At 40.8% G+C, this 20,016-nt stretch overlaps 1 protein-coding gene across 2 annotated transcripts in view; it reads right to left on the reverse strand.

Moving 5' to 3' along the window:
- TTC39B (tetratricopeptide repeat domain 39B) overlaps positions 1-20,016 on the reverse strand; it is a 187,324-nt gene that overhangs the window by 97,411 nt on the left and 69,897 nt on the right. The gene's annotated exons all lie outside the window — the stretch shown is intronic.

Below are 20,016 nucleotides of genomic sequence, written 5' to 3' on the forward strand. Positions count from 1 at the left end.
TGCCTTAGCCCCGCTGCCATCCCGGAGCCACTCAAGGTAAGTGATGCCGGGATGGAGCCTGCACCCCGAACCCCTGCCCTGAGCCCCCTGCTGCACCCCGCACCCAACCCCCTGCCCTGAGCCCCCTGCTGCACCCTGCACCCCTCCTGCACCCCAACCCCCTTCCCTGATCCCCCGCTGCACCCCACACCCCTCCTACACAACATGAGTGTGTTGGACAGAGGAATGACAGTGTGGACAACTGCTTAATTCTGTGCATGTTTAGATTGGATATTAGGAAAAACTTTTTCACTAAGAGGGTGGTGAAACACTGGAATGCGTTACCTAGGGAGGTGGTAGAATCTCCTTCCTTAGAGGTTTTTAAGGTCAGGCTTGACAAAGCCCTGGCTGGGATGATTTAACTGGGAATTGGTCCTGCTTCGAGCAGGGGGTTGGACTAGATGACCTTCTGGGGTCCCTTCCAACCCTGATATTCTATGATTCTATGATTCCTGCACCCCAACCCCCTGACCTGAGCCCTCTGCTGCACCCTGCAACCCTCCTGCCCCACCCCGCACCCCTCTGGCACCTCAACACCCTGCCCTGAGCCCCCAGCCCCTTGACTTGAACCCCCTCCCATACTCCACACCCCTCCCTGCACCTCAACCCCCTGCCGAGCCCCCTCATACACCGTGCACCCCTCCTGTGTCACAACCCCTTGCCCTGAGCCCCTTCCAGCACACCGCACTCCCTCCCACACCCTAACCCCCTGCCCCAGCCCTTCATTCATGGCCCTGCATGTGGTTTCCTCACCCAGATGTGGCCCTTGGACCAAAAAGTTTGCCCACCCCTGATCTAGGCTGTATTTCCCTAACTTGTTTATGAGAAGGTCATGCGAGACAGTATCAAAAGCCTTACTAAAGTCAAGATATACCACATCTACCTCTTCCCTACTACCCACAAGGCTTGTTATCCTGTCCAAAAAAGCCCCTATTAGGTTGGTTTGATACAATTTGTTCTTGACAAATCATGCTGACTGTTACTTATCACCTTATTATCTACTAGATGTCTGCAAATTGATTGCTTGATTATTTGTTCCATTATCTTTCTGGATACTGAAGTTAAGCTGACTGGTCTGTAATTCCCTGGGTTGTCCTTATTATAGATTGGCACTACAAATTCCCTCTTCCAGTCCTCTGGAATCTCTCCTATCTTCCATGCATTTTCAAAGATAATCACTAATGACTCAGATATCTCCTCAGTCAGCTCCTTGCGTATTCTAGGATGTATTTCATCAGGCCCTGCCGACTTGAAGACACCTAATTTGCCTGAGTAAGTTTTAACTTGTTCTTTCTTTCTTTTAGTCTCAGATCCTACCTCATTTTCACCCATGTTCACTATGTTATACGTCCAATCGCTACTAACCTTTTTGGTGAAAACTGAAACAAAAATGTCATTTATCACTTCTACTATTTGCACATTTTCTGCTATTGTCTTTCCCCCACCTCATTGAGAAATGGGACTACCCTGTCCTTGATCTTCCTCTTGCTTCTAATGTATTTGTAAAATGTCCCAGTCTCAAGCCGAGCTACCGATCCAGTAGCTTTCTACAGTCAGAAACCATTCTAAGCCAGTGGTGCAGATATGCTGAATGAAGAAGTATCCTTTTCCCTCTGAAGTGCCACTAGAAACATGTCATAAGGAAGTAGTTCAAAGAGGACCTAAGGGAAAAGACTGCTGTTATAATTGGAGAAACAGCAATCAGAGGAAGCAGCCTGGGCACTACAGCAATTAAAGTCTTCCTTCATCATGGTTTCTGAGAAGCTGCCAATGCCAGCAGTCTGGCTGTAAATGGGTCATGACCCCTTAAATTAGCAGCTCCATGAATGTTTCCGTTGCACCCTTCCCAAACACACTCATTGCCAAGGCATTAATGGAAGAGAAATAATACCCAACTTTTCACACTGACCTGAGTGGACAAAAGCAAATTTGCCTCAGAGATGGCACAGTACTTGTGAGAAATAAACTGTCAGATGAAAATAAACCAGCTACCCAAAGTTCAACCCAAGTCAGACAGATGTAATAGTGGTAAAAAAGAAGCAACTTGAGAAATGTGTTAAACCCATGACTGCATGAAGATATCCACCCATCCAAACTTCCCCACCTCCCAGTTGTCAAAGTAATGCAAAACCTTGGAATATTACTAGGGTTTTTTTGTTTTTGGGTGGAGTATAGATAGCATTTTAGATGTATACTACTGTGCATAAGCATGTCATCATGTGACTGAAGTTATCATACAGTAACAATCCAGGAAGTTGGGCCTTTATTGTATGAACTTTTGATTTCTTAGTGAATGCTTATTAGAAATGTATCTGACAAGTAACTTCAAATGCTATAATAAATTGCTAGGTACTAATTTTAACTGCCACATGATAACTTTGATTTGCCTTTGAGTAATAAATTACACTAAAATACTCCAGTGTGATGTTAACACATGCAAATGCCCAAATATGTTATTTTCCTTTAAGTAAAAAATGTAAGTTATTTTCCATTCAGGAAAGACAAAATTTCAAGTAAGGAAACTAATTTTATCATTTGGTATCAGCGGAATCTGCTGCTCCATCAAGCTTCACATTACTGAGAGAGTTGGAACCAGTGAAACACTATCCTCCAATCACTGGGAGTAAACAGATGAATGCAATTAAAATTGAGGTTTTATTGATGGATCATTTGGAATCTACTATTTTCTCAAGAGAACCAGCTGGCTGCCATAATCCTGGAACTGGAGAAGCAGAGAAAGACCAGAACAGAAAAAGACAAACAGCCAAGGACCTGGTCACGACAAGCCCCTAAAACAGAGGCTGGGGCGAACTACAGCCCACATCCAGCCCATGGGACTATCCTGACAGGCCCTTGAGCTCCCGGCTGGGGAGGCCATCCCCCAGCCCCTCCCCTGCTGTCCTCTCTCCCCTGCAGCCTCAGCTCGCTGTGCCACCAGCCCTCTGGGCGGCGGGGCTGCGAGCTCCTGCCAGGCAGCATGGTGGTGGGGCTGCGAGCTCCTGCCAGGCAGCATGGCTGCCAGTCCTGCTGCTCTGAGCGGCATGGTAAGGGGGCGGGGAGCAGGGGGGTTGGATAAGGGGCAGAGGGTTCAGGGGATGGGGATATAGTTGGATGGAGGGGGTCCGGGGGGGGGGTGAAGTTGGGGATAAGGAGCAGGGGCGGTTGGATGGGTCGAAGGTTCTGAGGGGGGCAGTCACAGGGAGGGAAGTGGGAAGGGGTGGATAGGGGGCGGGGGTCAGGCTGTTTGGGGAGGCACAACCTTCCCTACCTGGCCCTCCATACAATTTCAGAACCCCGACGTGGCCCTCAGGCCAAAAAGTTTGCTCACCCCTGCCATAAAATAATGTAGTTGAGCTGAGATGGGAGGCTGCTACACATGGAGCCGAACACACTAATATAAATCCTTTGATGTTGTTACCCGGGCCTCACTGAATTGCTGGGGGCGGGGGGGGAGGGCTCTACTACTGAAGCTAAAAGTCCCCAGGCTTCCTTGAACACCCTCTCTTTGTCAGACTGAGGTCAAGCTGGAGAAAGAAGAAAATGGCAAAATAGCTTAAGAAAAGAGCCCTCTTTGAGAGCTTATTGAGGAAACCTCTGCTATAGTGTAGAAATAAGCCTGGTGAGCAAGACTCATGCAGTTTACTAGGTGCCTGTAAGAAGGTGCTGTCAGAAAGTCTGTACCAAGATGGGAAAGTCCAAAAGAGGAACCTCTTACCTACTTCTAACACTTGTAAAAGACAGAAAAACCCAGAAGTCCCAACCCTGACAGACTAGCAGATTCCAATGATAGGTGAAATGAATTTTTAAAAAATTAGAATACCTTTGTCTAGCTCCTGCTTCTGTCTGGCTGCCACTGGGTTTTGCTCCATTCTGTTCATTCTGGCTGAGCTAAGCACATGCATATGCATTTGCAAGATCAAGACCCAAAGTATAGTGCTATCATTTTTGCCCTCTGTCTACACTCATGGATAAATTGCACAATCAGGACCTTTCTGGAGAGATTATATAGCTCCATATAGCTGGTGTTCATAAGGAAGTTACATTCAAGAAGGTAAAAGTGACCTTTTGTACTATGATTGAAAAAGCATATTTTGTTTGTATAACATTCTCAAGGTCTTTCTGATATACACTTTGTATATGAACATATTAGAGGGTTTTCAGTTTGACTCTTACTGTCCTCAATTGACTGTTCTTTATGAACAACAGTCACAGAGCAAAGGAAATAAAAAACTTGTTCTTATTTCTATTATTTAAAACTATAAGATAAGAATGAACAGCAGCCAAGGGAAACAAGAGTGGAAAATATTATACATATACATGCCCCACATGTGCTAACAATATCAATGATAAATATAATTTAGCATATGCTTTTGGCCACCACTCATCAACTCTAATTCAAACAGGAATTATTTTAGGGAAGTCCTTATGGCCTGTGTTCTGGCTTTGGAATCTATGGGACTGTGTCCACTAACCCAGCTCCCCATCTACATGTAACATTCTAAACTTCAGAGTAACTCCAAACAGCCATCATTAAAAAAATAAAATAAAGCCTGCCACAGAATGTTCTCCTTTCCCACCATAATTATACTGTCTATGGTACAAGGACAGGCAATATTCAGCCCAGAAACAGGTTTAAGACAGATAATATCATGACCCTGCAGAGTTACAAATGGAAGCTTTATACAGTACTATTAAAACAAGTTGAGTCCCCAGATTGCCAATGAGACACACAGCTCTTCCTTCTCACCCTAAGAAGTTGTGAGAGAGAGATTTGACTCCATAAATCATAACATTTGATTGGCTATACAAGAAGAGGAAAAGCACCTGAATATTTTTTTTAAAAAAATCTAAAATAGTACTTCTGTAATATACGTAGCATATTCCAACTGATACATGATATTATGTGAAGTATAAATTTTATTGGCATTCATTTGGGGTGACACAGCTCCTGAATGATGTGTGGCTATTACAAAATCACATTGATTAAAATGTTAAGCTACATTAACAGTGTTTCTACACACATATAGACATAGGACTTGCACTGTTTACGTACTATCTACTAGTCAGAAGACCAGCATATGGCCAGAAGTGGAACTGAAAGGGAAAGAGCATTGTTTCCCCTGTGGGCACCAAGAGAGGAAAAGGGAGTGACTTCAAAAAGCCTTTTCACTGCTGCAGGTCAGTGTACACCAGGCCCATTCTATCCTCTGCACAAATGATCTCATTTCAATGAGATATCCCATGAACCACCAAAAATAGTGGGGGAAGAGGGGGGGTCCACAGCATGTGTGGGGGAGTTGGTTGGGTTTGATTTCTGGTTTTAATTTGTTGATTTCTGGATTTTTTGTTTGGTTTGTTTCATTTCATATGGGAGAAAGGAGACACACAAAAGGGACGGCAGGTCCTTCAGCTCCTAGGGACCCTGGCTGATAGACCCTCTTTGTGAATTAGTAGCACACAGAGTCCAGCAGGGGATGTCCACCAAACATCTTTATTGCTGTTTATGGGTTACATACATCAAAACATAGCAGCATTTTATACTGCTTGGTTTATTCTCAGAGCTATCCCGCTGGTGAGCTAATTACCTGATTAACTCATCAGGCTACCTATAAGTGCAAGTGATCCTTTCTACCCTTCCAAACCCAAACTACTTTAAGTCCCTTCTACTCTAACTACACTCAGTGCCCTGGGTGTTTTAAGTGACATGGGTCCTGGCTTCCAAAAGGCTCACATTATAGCAACTATCAGCACCCTTTCACAGTGTGGTTAGTTACTACAATGTCACCCAGAAGCCCCCTCCCCACACACACACCCACCAAAGAAAGTGAAAAAGCAGTAAGAGTAGCAAAGTAGTTTTCTGCCCCAGCCCTGGACCATGACAGTAAAGATACCTATCCCACATTAAACTATCAGGAAAGGGAGTGATAGTGGGGGAATCCAAAATAACTCTTTCCAGATCAGATTTAGGGTTTCTTCACATCTCTGCCTGATTATGCATAGTTTTTTTTAAAATGCTTTGAGGCACATTTATATTACATCTTTCTTCAAGTATTAAGTCAGTTATCATTTACCAGCAACTGAAGTCCTGTTCAACAGGTGGCAAAATTAAAAGTGAAGTGTTATATAACAGATACAATTCAATTTGAAGCGTTAAGGCAATCAGCAGATAATCATATTACAATTTTTGCTGACATCTTCACATTACATACAATTCAATGTGAAAGATAAAAGTTGAACAGTCAGGTATATTGAAATAATAAAATCCATACATCCCCAAAATCATCCAGCTATTTTAAATGCATAGGGCAACACAATCATGAAATGTTATTATAAATACAAGTGCCATGTGAAACATAAGGTCTGGAAATGAGAATGCTCAGTACATGATTTTAGTTTATGTTGCGACCCACAGATTTTCATTGGTTCTTATTTGGAGAAGAGCTCAACTCAAGAATTTAAATTTAGAAAAGGATAGTTGTCATAAATAGAAAGGGAATGGTAACCACCTTTCTGTATACAGTGCTATAAAATCTCTCCTGGCCAGAGGCAAAACCCTTTCACCTGTAAAGGGTTTAGAAGCCAAGGTAACCTCGCTGGCACCTGACCCAAAATGACCAATGAGGGGACAAGATACTTTCAGATCTGGAGGGGAGGGACAAAGGGTTTTTGTCTGTCTGTGTGACACCTTTGTCAGGAACAGATCAAGGATGCAAGTTCTCCAACTCCTGTAAAAAGAAAAGGAGTACTTGTGGCACCTTAGAGACTAACCAATTTATTTGAGCATAAGCTTTCGTGAGCTACAGCTCACTTCATCGGATGCATACTGTGGAAAGTACAGAAGATCTTTTTATACACACAAACCATGAAAAAATGGATGTTTATCACTACAAAAGGTTTTCTCTCCCTCCACCCCACTCTCCTGCTGGCAATAGCTTATTACCTTTTGTAGCGGTAAACACCCATTTTTTCATGGTTTGTGTGTATACAAAGATCTTCTGTACTTTCCACAGTATGCATCCGATGAAGTGAGCTGTAGCTCACGAAAGCTTATGCTCAAATAAATTGGTTAGTCTCTAAGGTGCCACAAGTACTCCTTTTCTTTTTGCGAATACAGACTAACACGGCTGTTACTCTCTAACTCCTGTAAAGTTAGTAAGTAATCTAGCTAGAAAATGCGTTAGGTTTTCTTTGTTTAATGGCTTGTAAATTCGCTGTGCTGGAGGGAATGTGTATTCCTGTTTTTGTGTCTTTTTGTAACTTAACATTTTGCCTAGAGGGATTCTCTGTGTTTTGAATCTGATTACCCTGTAAAGTATTTACCATCCTGATTTTACAGAGGTGATTCTTTTACCTTTTCTTTAAGTAAAATTCTTCTTTAAAGAAGCTGATTGATTTTTCATTGTTCTTAAGATCCAAGGGTTTGGGTCTGTGTTCACCTGTACCAATTAGTGAGAATCAAGCACTTCCCTTGGGGGAATATTTTGGGAGAATAGGATTCCAAGTGGTCCTTTCCCTGTTCTTTGTCTACAACACTTGGTGGTGGCAGCGTTTTACCTAATCCAAGGGCAAAGACTGTGTGCCTTGGGGAAGTTTTAACCTAAGCTGTTAGAAATAAGCTTAGGGGGTCTTTCATGCCGGTCCCCAAATGTGTACCTTAGAGTTCAGAGTGGGGAAGGAACCTTGACAGAGTAAATAAAGCAGCCTCTAAAGGGCATGGCAAAGACACTCATCTATGAATCCTTCCACAACAACAAAGTGGCACAAGACAAGATTAAAGGTGTCTCAGAGATTTTTTTTTTTTATTATACAATCACATTAAGTGTGGTATGCAAATTAAGTTTCCAACAGGTGATAGCAGTAAACGAATTATATTCTGAAGTTATAACATTTCATTTGGATGCTGGAAGAAGAGATTTGTTGGAAGAGAAGTGGATATAAAAGAAAATTTTAGATGAGTTCACCAAACTGGTACAAGTGTAAATTACATCAGATACCACAATGACAGACAGTGTAAGAACAAAAATAAAACAGATTAGAATCCCACTATCTTGGTAGTGAGGGAGAAATTTACACCAGAAAAAAAAAGGGGGGGGGGGGGAAGGAATGATATTGTTATTCACCCTCAGGATTTTCTGGCACTTTTGGGACTGCACTAGCACCAGATTTCACTTCTGCTTTCAGGTCAACTGAAGTTGGCATTAAACCATGCTGAATAAATTTTTAAAGTAGTCTGGCTAAGAAGGAGAAGTTTAATTAAAAAGTGTCCATTAAAACATTAATCAAATCAAGAGGCAGAAGAGACCTATCCAAATCCAGCCAGTTTGACAAGTATATTCTTCACTACTGTACATTTACTAGTATTTTGTTCAACACAGTTTTAGTGTGCCAAACTTCCACTATTTGCCTTGGTTGTTACACAGGAAACTTTCCTAAAACCAGCTCTTAACCTTTTTTAAATTCCATCTCATATTTAAATTGTAAGCTCTTTGAGGCAGGGACTGTTTACTACTCCACATTTGTAGAGTGCCTAGCACAATGGGGCCTCATTCTTCACTGGCCCATCAGCAAAACAGTAGTAAACATGAATAATAATTATTATTCCTCATTATAGCCCATTAACCTATATTTTAAAAGGTTTGTGTTTATATCTTTGAATCCCTTAGCTGATGTCTTCAATATAGTTTCTGCTTGGCTACAACATACATATTTAGCTCTTTTACTCTTTCCTCTTAAGTCAGATTTGTGGGATTTGTGCTGCCTAAGATGTAGCATCCTAGATGTAGATCTCTAATAAAGTATTCTTTAAACCTGTCCTTGTTATTCTAGGAGCCTTTGACAAAACGCAAAAAGCCTAGGATAGCAGCAAACCCACTAGCAGCTCTCAACAGAACTCCCACAAATCACTTGCATCACTTTTGCCCATGCCCTGTCTTTCCCAGAAGAGGTTAAGGAGAACATTTTTTCTCCCTCCTCCTTGTAGTAATCTTTTATGTACTTGAACATTGTTATGTCCCCTCTCAGTCTTCTCTTCTCCAGACTAAATAAACCCAATTTTTTCTATCTTTCTTCATAGCTCATGTTTTCTAGACCTTTAATCATTTTTGTTGTTCTCCTCTGGACTCTCTCCAGTTTGTCAACATCCTTCCTGAAATGTAGCACCCAGCACTGGACACAACGCTCCAGCTGGGGTCTTATCAATGCAGAGTAGAGCAGAATAATTACTTCTTGTGTCTTGCTTACAACACTCCTACTACATTCCAGAATGATGTTTGCTTTTTTTGCAACAGTGTTACATGGTTGACTCATATTTATCTTGTGAACCACTAACTCCCAGATCCCTTTCCACTGTACTCCTTCCTAGGCAGTCATTTCCCATTTTGTACATGTGCAATTGATTGTTCATTCCTAAATGGAGTACTTTATATTTGTTCTTACTGCATTTCATCCTATTTACTTCAGACCATTTCTCCAGTTCGTCCAGATCATTTTGAATTTTAATCCTATCCTCCAAAGCACTTGTAACTCCTCCCAGCATGGTATCATCCACAAACTTTATAAATGTACTCTCTATGCCATTATCTAAATCGTTGATAAAGATATTGAACAGAAGTGGACCCAGAACTGATCCTTGAGGGACCCCACTTGATATGCCCTTCCAGCTTGACTGTGAGCCACTAATAACTACTCTTTGGAAATGGTTTTCCAACCAGTTATGCACCCACCTTATAGTAGCTCCATATAGGCTGTATTTCCCTAATTTGTTTAGGAGAAGGTCATGTGAGACAGCATCAAAAGCCTTACTAAAGTCAAGATATACCACATCTACCGCTTTCTTACTACCCGCAACGTTTGTTATCCTGTCAAAGAAAACTATTAGGTTGGTTTTGTCAAGACCAAATTGTGTCGAACCATGTTGACTGTTACTTATCACTTTATTATCTTCTAGATGTCTGCAAATTGATTCCTCAATTATTTGCTCTATTATCTTAGATAATACCTAGAGCTATTCCAGGTACTGAATTTAAGTTGACTGGTCTGTAATTCCCTGGGTTGTCCTTATTTCCCATTTTTATAGATTGGCATGAAACATGCCTCTTTCCACTCTTCCAGTTTTGTTATTTTCTGGCCAAATTTCTATTCTGTATAGGTATATTTGTATTAGCTCTTTGTTCCTTCTGGTGTTGGAAATTATTTAGTGAAACACTATCAAATGCTTTACAATCAACTGTTCCTTCATCCACTTATTTTGCAGGTCTATCAAAACAAAACTGATATTTGCTGAGACAAATCGGCTCTTTATGAACTCTTTATTGTTTTTGTACTGTTGGTGTTCAGTGAGTACACTTGTAACATTTTACTGCAGAGTTTAGATTTACAGGTTGGTGATTGGTAGGATAAGCCTTTATTTGCACTACAAAAAAAATGAGAAAATTGTGAGTTTCCATTGCATGGTGTGCGTGGGAGGAAGCCCTATCAACAAGGCAGTTGGATGTTACCTTTGAAAGAGAAAGCACTACCTGTACTCTGTTGCAGTGCTTGCTGACTCCTTCCCACCTACTACTCCGCTTTCAATATTGCTTTCCTAGTTCTGAAATACTTTGTACTTCCACATTTTCATCAACAGCTTTTGATTCTACCTTTTTAAGATCCTGACTGAAGAGGAAGAGAGAGTGTATACATGAGCCAAGAAAGCACTATTGCAAGGAAGGAATAACTAGGTATGAGTACGCAGGGAAGAAAGTTGCTTTTAAATCCCTAGTCTACAGGCTCTTGAGCAGTTGCTCACATGGACCAACAACAGAAATCCAAGGAGACTGTAAAAAACTGCTGGACCCTATGGGAGGATGTGGGGGGGGGGGGGAACAGTGGAGAAAAAAAGAGGAAAAAGAAAAGCAGGATAATAGCTTAAAAGACAGATCAAGTAGTTTCTTGTGAATTTTTAAACACTTACGTTATCTATTGATTTTTAGTATTATTGTCTTCTCTCCTTCCATTACTATTTTCCACAATGAACATATATTTAAGAGAATCCTTTTTGATTTTTTTTTTTTAAATCTGATTTTCGTAGAACTGTATGAAGGAATGGCAGAACATGTTTCATTGGTCTATTACTACTGGTCTTTACTAGTTGGAGGCCTATGGCATAGAGCCTTGTGCCTAATAAAACACCAGAGTTGCATGGCAATGGGCCAATAAGACATCCCCTGGAGTGTATTAGTGCTATAAGATTAACTGAATTTTAAGTTTTGCCCTGGATGCATAAGATAACCACAGTTTTAACAGTAATAAAAATGGTTTGCTATTAGTAAAAATGGCTAACTAAAAAAAATTATTAGCAGCACAAAACAGGTATCATTTTTAAAGTTGCATTCAAGTGAATGTAAGTGTGTCTGATAGCGTGGTTTTGTGAATGGTGAGAAACTATTTTTACAGCAGTTCTGAGGAGTAAAGAAATAAAATAGGTAAGAGAAAATTCTCCTGACATACTTCTTCACTATCACTTCTCCCCAGTAAGAAAGAGGACACCAATGAGGGAATAAATGAATGCAACAATACCTTTCAGTATAATACTGTTAGCAAATATTTGGGGTCTGGTAGATTGTTTCAGTTACGGGGAGAAACTGATGATGGAATCAGATTTTTTTTTTTAAATGTAATCCTGTTTATTTACAAAGTCCCTGAACACAGTAGAAATTAGACAACTAGAGACAGTTTTTTCTCGCAGTTCCAAGACCCTTTCCCACCAACACTTCGCCCAAAAGCGCACTCTCAGTTTTTCCCAGGGTCAAGCTACAAGTGCTTTTCTGTCATTGGTGCCTTCTTGCTGCCTTCTTAGTCAGCTTCTCTGGGTTTTCTGCTGTTTCTCCCTCTCACACATGCACTTCTCCATCGACGATACCCATCTGCCTACATTTGCATCCTGTGAAGACTCCTTCCACAAAGCTCAGATTCCTGACTGGTGTACGTGGACTTGTGTTTTGCATCATGGCTCTTAATGTTTTAGCTATCTTATTCCATGTTTCTTATGCTTATTCTGAATGAGGGACAGCTGTTATGCCCACCAGCCTCAACAAGGTTTCACCCAAACCCCAACACAACACATCATTTGAAGTTAATAATGTACACTAAGAATCAACATGTCAGACCACAAGAAAGCTTGAATGTATGCTGCAAAGTCATATTTACTTTATAGTGTTCGTTTAAAGTAGGGATGTCAATTAATTGCAATTAACTCATGTGATTAACTCAAGAAAAATTAATTACGATTAATCATACGGTCAAACAATAGAATACCAATTGAAATTTTTAAAATATTTTTGGATGTTTTTCTGTGTTTCTCTACAAATATACTGATTTCTATTACAACACAATACAAAGTGTACAGTGCTCACTTTATATTATTATTTTTATTACAAATATTTGCATGTAAAAATTATAAACAAAAGAAATAGTATTTTTCAATTCACCTCATACAGGTACTGTAGTGAAATCTCTATTGTGAAAGTGTAACTTACAAGTGTAGTTTTGTTTTTAAACATAACCGCGCTCAAAAACAAAACAATGTAAAACTTTAGAGCGTACAAATCCATTCAGTTCTGCTTCTTGTTCAGCCAATCGCTAAGACAAACAAGTTTGTTTACATTTCCGGGAGATATTGCTGCCTGCTTCTTATTTAAAATGTCACCTGAAAGTGAGAACAGGCGTTCACATGGCACTTTTGTAGTTGGTGCTGCAAGGTATTTACCTGCCAGATATGCTAAACATTCGCATGCCCCTTCATGCTTCGGTCACCATTCCAGAGGACTTACTTCCACGCTGATGATGCTCATCAAAAAAATGTGACTGAACTCCTTGGGGGAGAATTGTGTATCTCCTGTTCTGTTTTACCCACATTCTGCCACATATTTCATGTTATAGCAGTCTCGGATGAGGAGTCAGCACATGTTCTTTTTAAGAACACTTTCGCAGCAGATCTGACAAAATGCAAAGAAGGTACCAATGTGAGATTTCTAAAAATACTACAGCACTCGACCCAAGGTTTAAGAATCTGAAGTGCCATCCAAAATCTGGGACGAGGTGTGGAGCATGCTTGCGGAAGTCTTAAAAGAGAAAGAGTCCGACGCGGAAACTACAGAAGCCGAACCACCAAAAAAGAAAATCAACATACTGCTGGTGGCATCTGACTCAGATGATGAAAATGAACATGTGTCAGTCCGTTCTGCTCTGGATCGTTTTCTAGCAGAACCAGTTATCAGCATGGACACATGCCCTCTGGAATGGAGGTTGAAGCATGAAGGGACATATGAATCTTTAGCGCACCTGGCACGTAAATATCTTGTGACGCTGGCTACATCAATGCCATGAGAATTCCTGCTCTCACTTTCAGGTGACATTGTAAACAAGCGGGTAGCATTATCTCCTGCAAATTGTAACCAGACTTGTTTATCTGAGCGATTGTCTGAACAAGAGGTAAGACTGAGTGGACTTGTAGGCTTTAGAGTTTTACATTGTTTTATTTTTGAATGCAGTTTTTTTTGTACATAATTCTACATGTGTAAGTTCAACTTTCATGATAAAGTGTTGCACTATGGTACTTGTATTAGGTGAATTGAAAAATACTATTTTATTTTTTACAGTGCAAATATTTTAAATCAAAAATATAAAGTGAGCACTGTACTCTTTGTATTCCATGTTGTAATTGAAATCAATATATTTGAAAATGTAGAAAACATCCAAAAATATATAAATAAATGGTATTCTATTATTAACAGCACAATTAATCACAATTTTTTTTTTTTATTGCTTGACAGCCCTAGTTTAAAGTATTTATCCCAAGGACGGGACTTCAAAGAAGAGCCTAAAGCAGGCTCTAAATCTGTCCTAGAAGCTTCAAGAGCTTGACTCTGTCCAGGGATGATGGAAAAAATCACGGGTGATAGTAGTAAATTTTAGTAAACTGCAGATTAAACAACATTTACTGGGTAAATGCTTTTCATCTAAGCAGCAAATAAATCAGATATAGAGGTCTGTTAGACACCTTACCCACAACAAAGACTTCAAAGGTTTGAAATCCAGCTTTCTTCCAGGGCTCTGCCAGCCCAGTAGAAAACAAATCCCAAAAATTTAATTTTGGGGAGAACTTAAGTTTTAACTACAATAAAAAGCCTCCTGACAAAGAAAGGAAAACAGACAAGAAAATGACTGACAAACAGGGAAGTCAAGAAAATGCACGGGGTTTCAACTTGCTGCTTCAGCAGCCAAAAGTGTCAGAGTGGGTGCTTGAGATACAGTTGAAACCACCCGCAAAGCCCAAAATCTTTGAAGAGGGCTCTGGGATGTGGTACCCTTTCGTACACCATGAGAGTGGGAATCTGTACTCAAGTAAAAGTGTAAATTATATAATTATGGAAGTACCCTACGAGTGACTTAAGTTAGGGCTGAATTCTAAAAACGGACTTACAAGGGTGGCATATAACCTTAGTTGTCTTTAAAAATACATGGCCTTTTGGTGTAATTTTTCATGCATGGCTTTTTAGTTCCTTTAAATTTTCTATACAGCTTCAGTTTGGTTTCTGTTCTGATATTTTTAATAGAAAGACTGAATTTTGGCTCTGGATAAACATTTTTCCTTTGGAGGCCATCCTTCCATTGAATCATAGATTAGTGCAGGAACAGACCTCAGGAGGTCATCTCGTCCAACTCCCGGCTCAAAGCTTATTGCTGATTGTTTATCTAGAAAAAGTTTGTCAGCGAGGTGTATCTTGAGTAGATTTGGTGCAAACAAGGAGTTTTTATTTTTTTTTAATTGGATTTCAGATAATTTTTTCCAGTTCTTTGATATCTGTAGTTGCTGATGAGTAAGGTTTTTTTGTTCTATATGAGAGAGTGTTTTTATTACAGCTCCTGACACATAAGTTGTGCAACAGCTGCTAGTGCATAAAGTTGTCTTCATCAGCTGTTGCACTTACATCCACCCTACAGGACTACCCCTCCCCCCACCTTTGTGCAGTGTCAAACTTCAACCTAAGCATTAAGGAACAAGGAAATTAATATACGAAGATCTTAATTGTGAAGCACTTTTGGTTACTACACACCTAACATACCCAACACAAACCCACAAAAAACAAAACTCTATTGTGACTCAAACTCATAACCTTAACTGTGCCCTTCTAGGCATGCCAGTCTTCCATCAAACCCCTTTACCAAACTATCTCTTCACAGAACACTACCACATCAAACATCCAGAGCAATAGGAAAGAGCAGTTTGGGAAATAAGTATATGGAGAAAGGAATGCTGAAGAGGACAGAGTTATGGTTGTGGTGTCTATGGTATACAGTAGTTAATGTTAAGCTGTGTGCCTGTGGTTGAAGATGTTATGTCCTGGCCCGTTAGATGACTTACTTTTCATTCCCTTGCTTTTGTGGGTTTGGGTCAGGTATTGTGCATATAGTTACCCTAACTGCCCCACACAGTTTTGTATATTATTTTATTACCACCTTATATTTCAGCATCAATTTTTATTGTTTAAGCCAAACTTGAAGATGTTAGAGAAATCTATAAAATTAGTCATTTTTAAAACTAGCTTACTGTGGTATTATTAAAAGCAACAAGAGAGCCTTCAAGTAGTTTGTATCACGATGACTAAGTAGACAGCACATCTTTTGTATAAGGAGGATTAAAAAGGTGAGGAAAGAAGTCTGCATTATGTTCTACATCAGGGGTTGGCAACCTATGGCATGCGTGCCAAAGACGGCATGCGAGCCAATTTTTAATGGCACGCTGCTGTCTGCTGGACCCTGGCAGACAGCAGCGTGCCATTAAAATTCCTGCCTGGCCCCTGCCCACTCTTTTCCGCTCCCCCGCCCTCTGGCTAGCAGGAGCCGCTCAGCCCACTGCCGGTCTGGGGTTCTGGCTACCAGCCCCTTGCCAGCCGGGGTCCCGGCCACAGGCCCCGCTCAGCCCGCTGGCGGCCTAGGTGAACAGAACTCCAGGCCGGCAACAGGCTGAGCGGGCCGGCGGTGTAAGATCAGCATTTTAATTTAAATTTTAAATGAAGCTTCTTAAACATTTTGAAAACCTTGTTTACATACGACAATAGTTTAGTTATATAATATATAGACTTATAGAGCAAAACCTTCTAAAAAACGTTAAAATGTATTATTGGCACGCGAAACCTTAAATTAAAGTGAATAAATGAAGACTCGGCACACCACTTCTAAAAGGTTGCCGACCCATGTTCTACATAGTTATATTTTTGCATATCTGCTGCTTAAAGAGTGTCAAAGATGCTTTCATGTTGCACTAAAAGTGACTCCCTTTCTGTGAAAGGCAGGCATTGAAAACCTGTGGTCAGGTATGGAAGAACAGATCTTGAGAATGTCCAAGACAATCAAACTTCCATGAACACCAAAAGGACACAAGTGGTCAAATTAATACCTTGCACTTACATACCACATCTTACTTCCAACTGCTATAGTAATATGAACCAATTATTCTTTACTTTTAGCCAATTCTTTAGTCAAATCAAAGGAAATAGTTTAGAAAAGATGTGCTTGTAGTTTATTGGATGTTTGAAGTTGGAGAAGGAAAGTTTAATGCTGCTTGGCAAAGAAATACGAAGATAAGCACACAGGCCTAAGCTGGGATTTGTTTTCATTTTAAATGTGAGAAATACGATAATGTGTCTACAGATTACTGGGACTCTAATTAACTTCTTATGAACATAGGATTAACTTCTTATGAACATAAGCTGTTACCGACTAAAAAAAGAAAAGCAATTTGAGAACTTGACCTGTGAAACATAATCGTTATGGACACCTTTTGTCTATGTGCTAACAATCCAACGATTGGGTCACACAAGGACAGAATTCAACTGTTACTTAAATGGGCAGTGACAGGAAAACACAGCTATTCCTGACTGCTAGTTTTACTTATTAAAAACAAGTGTTAAGAAAGGATGTGATTCATATGACCATGGTTTTCAAATGTCCCATTTTACTTTGGAATGGAATAGTTTGCATCCTAATTTTTCTTTGTTAAAAAAAATATATAAAAAAAATTTTTTGGTACTATCCCACTTTTCTGAATATCACTCAGAATATCAGGCTCCAATACTTCTGTTGCAAAGCGTCCAAGATAAAAACTGAAATGTATTTTGAAGGGCTGTTTTACCTCATTTGGTTGAATATATAGCCAGCAAAAGTTTATCAGGCAAAAGTGAGTAGGTTTATCTAGATGCTAATTCTTGATTTTCCACTTTAAAACAAGCAGAAGGAGGAAGAATCTGGACACAAAAAAGCCCCCATCTGGATTGGCTACTTATTGCCCGAGTGTTGTGACAAACGAGAGAAGATACATCCCAGTGTTGCCATGCCATGGAAAACAAAGAAGAAAAAAGAAAAATTATGTCAAGCTCCAACATGATATAGACTCTGATTAGCAAAGTCCAGCCCAGGGATGGGACCACACACTAAATACTTACACCGAAGTGAAAGGGAGCAACAAACAATATAAAAGTAAGGGAAACAGGAAGAAAACTATTCCCTCCTCCCAAAAATAGCAGCAGCCCTAAAGCTCCTAGGACTATTCTGAGCACTCTTTGCCCAAATACTGTTTCACCCAGTGCAATTATATCTAGATGCAATAGCTCAGCAAGAACATAGCTGCTCTACAGAGTTGGTAAGAGATTTCACCACAGGGCCCAGGAAGTAGCAAATGCTCTAGTGGAACAGCCCTAATGATTTAACTGGTATGGGAAAACCAGTAGAGAGACATAAACAGACTAGCACATCAGCACTACTCCAACTCACTGAGTTTTAACTGAGAAATCTCATCTCCCATACCCCAAAGCTACTTAACCAGTACATTTTGCATTATTTTTTTTCAGAGTTTAGAATTACCATTACCAGAGCACTGATATTTTTTTAGAATTCAAGTTTCCTGCTGAAGCCTTTGCAAGATGTGTCTGAGGCAGTGGAAGATATTCTAACAGTTCATGTGGAGAGCCAAAGATGGAGATGAGCAGCTCACAGAGTTGATCATACAGCAATCATAGACCCTCACTCTAGTTGACTTGTGCATTGAACTGGGATCTTTAACAAGTGGAACACCACTTTGGGCTCTGGACTAACACAAGACTAGTAGGACCAAGCTGTACTAGAGATTTATGATAGGTAATGGTAAAAAATGTTACCATTTTACCACATCAAGCACCAGTGCCAGAAAATTTTCCGTAGTACCACCTATTGGGGTAGCACTGCGTATCATCAAGCTCCAAAGCAAGGGCGTAAATGACAGAGTCAACCCTCCCCTCCTTTGTTCTCTTTGCACCAGAAACCATGATAGACTCCGATGAATCAGGGAAGGAGAGTGGGTCATGCAATGGACACATGCAATACTTCTCAAATAGTTACAAGAAGGCAAGTAATCGTTTTTCCTTTGAGGGGGTGCATATGTCCATTACACTGTAGGTGACTACCAAGCTGTTATATCCCGGGGCAGGGCTCAGAGTTTCATTGGAAGAGGGACTGTAGGACAGCCTTGCCTACATTTGCATCCTCTCTTGATTCCGCAGACAGTGCATGATGTCTGGCAAACGTATGACTCAAAGACCATGTTGCTGCTCTACAGATGTCAATTATTGGGACATGTGCCACAAAATGGCACAAAAGGTCGGTCCTGGGGCCGGTTTTGTTCAATATCTTCATAAATGATCTGGAGGATGGTGTGGATTGCACTCTCAGCAAATTTGCGGATGATACTAAACTGGGAGGAGTGGTAGATACGCTGGAGGGGAGGGATAGGATACAGAAGGACCTAGACAAATTGGAGGATTGGGCCAAAAGAAATCTGATGAGGTTCAATAAGGATAAGTGCAGGGTCCTGCACTTAGGATGGAAGAATCCAATGCACCGCTACAGACTAGGGACCGAATGGCTAGGCAGCAGTTCTGCGGAAAAGGACCTGGGGTGACAGTGGACGAGAAGCTGGATATGAGTCAGCAGTGTGCCCTTGTTGCCAAGAAGGCCAATGGCATTTTGGGATGTATAAGTAGGGGCATAGCGAGCAGATCGAGGGACGTGATCGTTCCCCTCTATTCGACACTGGTGAGGCCTCATCTGGAGTACTGTGTCCAGTTTTGGGCCCCACACTACAAGAAGGATGTGGATAAACTGGAGAGAGTCCAGCGAAGGGCAACAAAAATGATTAGGGATCTAGAGCACATGACTTATGAGGAGAGGCTGAGGGAGCTGGGATTGTTTAGTCTGCAGAAGAGAAGAATGAGGGGGGATTTGATAGCTGCTTTCAACTACCTGAAAGGGGGTTCCAAAGAGGATGGCTCTAGACTGTTCTCAATGGTAGCAGATGACAGAACGAGGAGTAATGGTCTCAAGTTGCAATGGGGGAGGTTTAGATTGGATATTAGGAAAAACTTTTTCACTTAGAGGGTGGTGAAACACTGGAATGCGTTACCTAGGGAGGTGGTAGAATCTCCTTCCTTAGAGGTTTTTAAGGTCAGGCTTGACAAAGCCCTGGCTGGGATGATTTAACTGGGAATTGGTCCTGCTTCGAGCAGGGGGTTGGACTAGATGACCTTCTGGGGTCCCTTCCAACCCTGATATTCTATGATTCTATGATTCTAAAAGCTGCCAAGGTCAAATGCGCTTTGGTCAAGTGCCCTGTGACTCAGTCAGGAAGCGTTACTCCTTTGATAGTATAATATATTGTAATGCAGCTAATGATCCACTCAGAGTCTATGAGTTGCGATTGGATGACCTCTCATACATTCTCCATAAGAAATGAAGAGCTGGGAAGAAACCGCAAAGGGTCCTATAGAGGTTAAAAGCCAATGCTTTAATGTCTAGGGAAGGGAGACTTCACTCATCCTTGTGCATATGTGGCTTTGTGAAGAAAACTGACAGGTAGACAGACTGGTTCAGGTGGAAATCAGACACCACTTGCAGGAGAAAAAAAAA

The sequence above is a fragment of the Chelonia mydas genome, chromosome 5 (assembly GCF_015237465.2).
Source record: "Chelonia mydas isolate rCheMyd1 chromosome 5, rCheMyd1.pri.v2, whole genome shotgun sequence".
Lineage (NCBI taxonomy): Eukaryota > Metazoa > Chordata > Testudines > Cheloniidae > Chelonia > Chelonia mydas.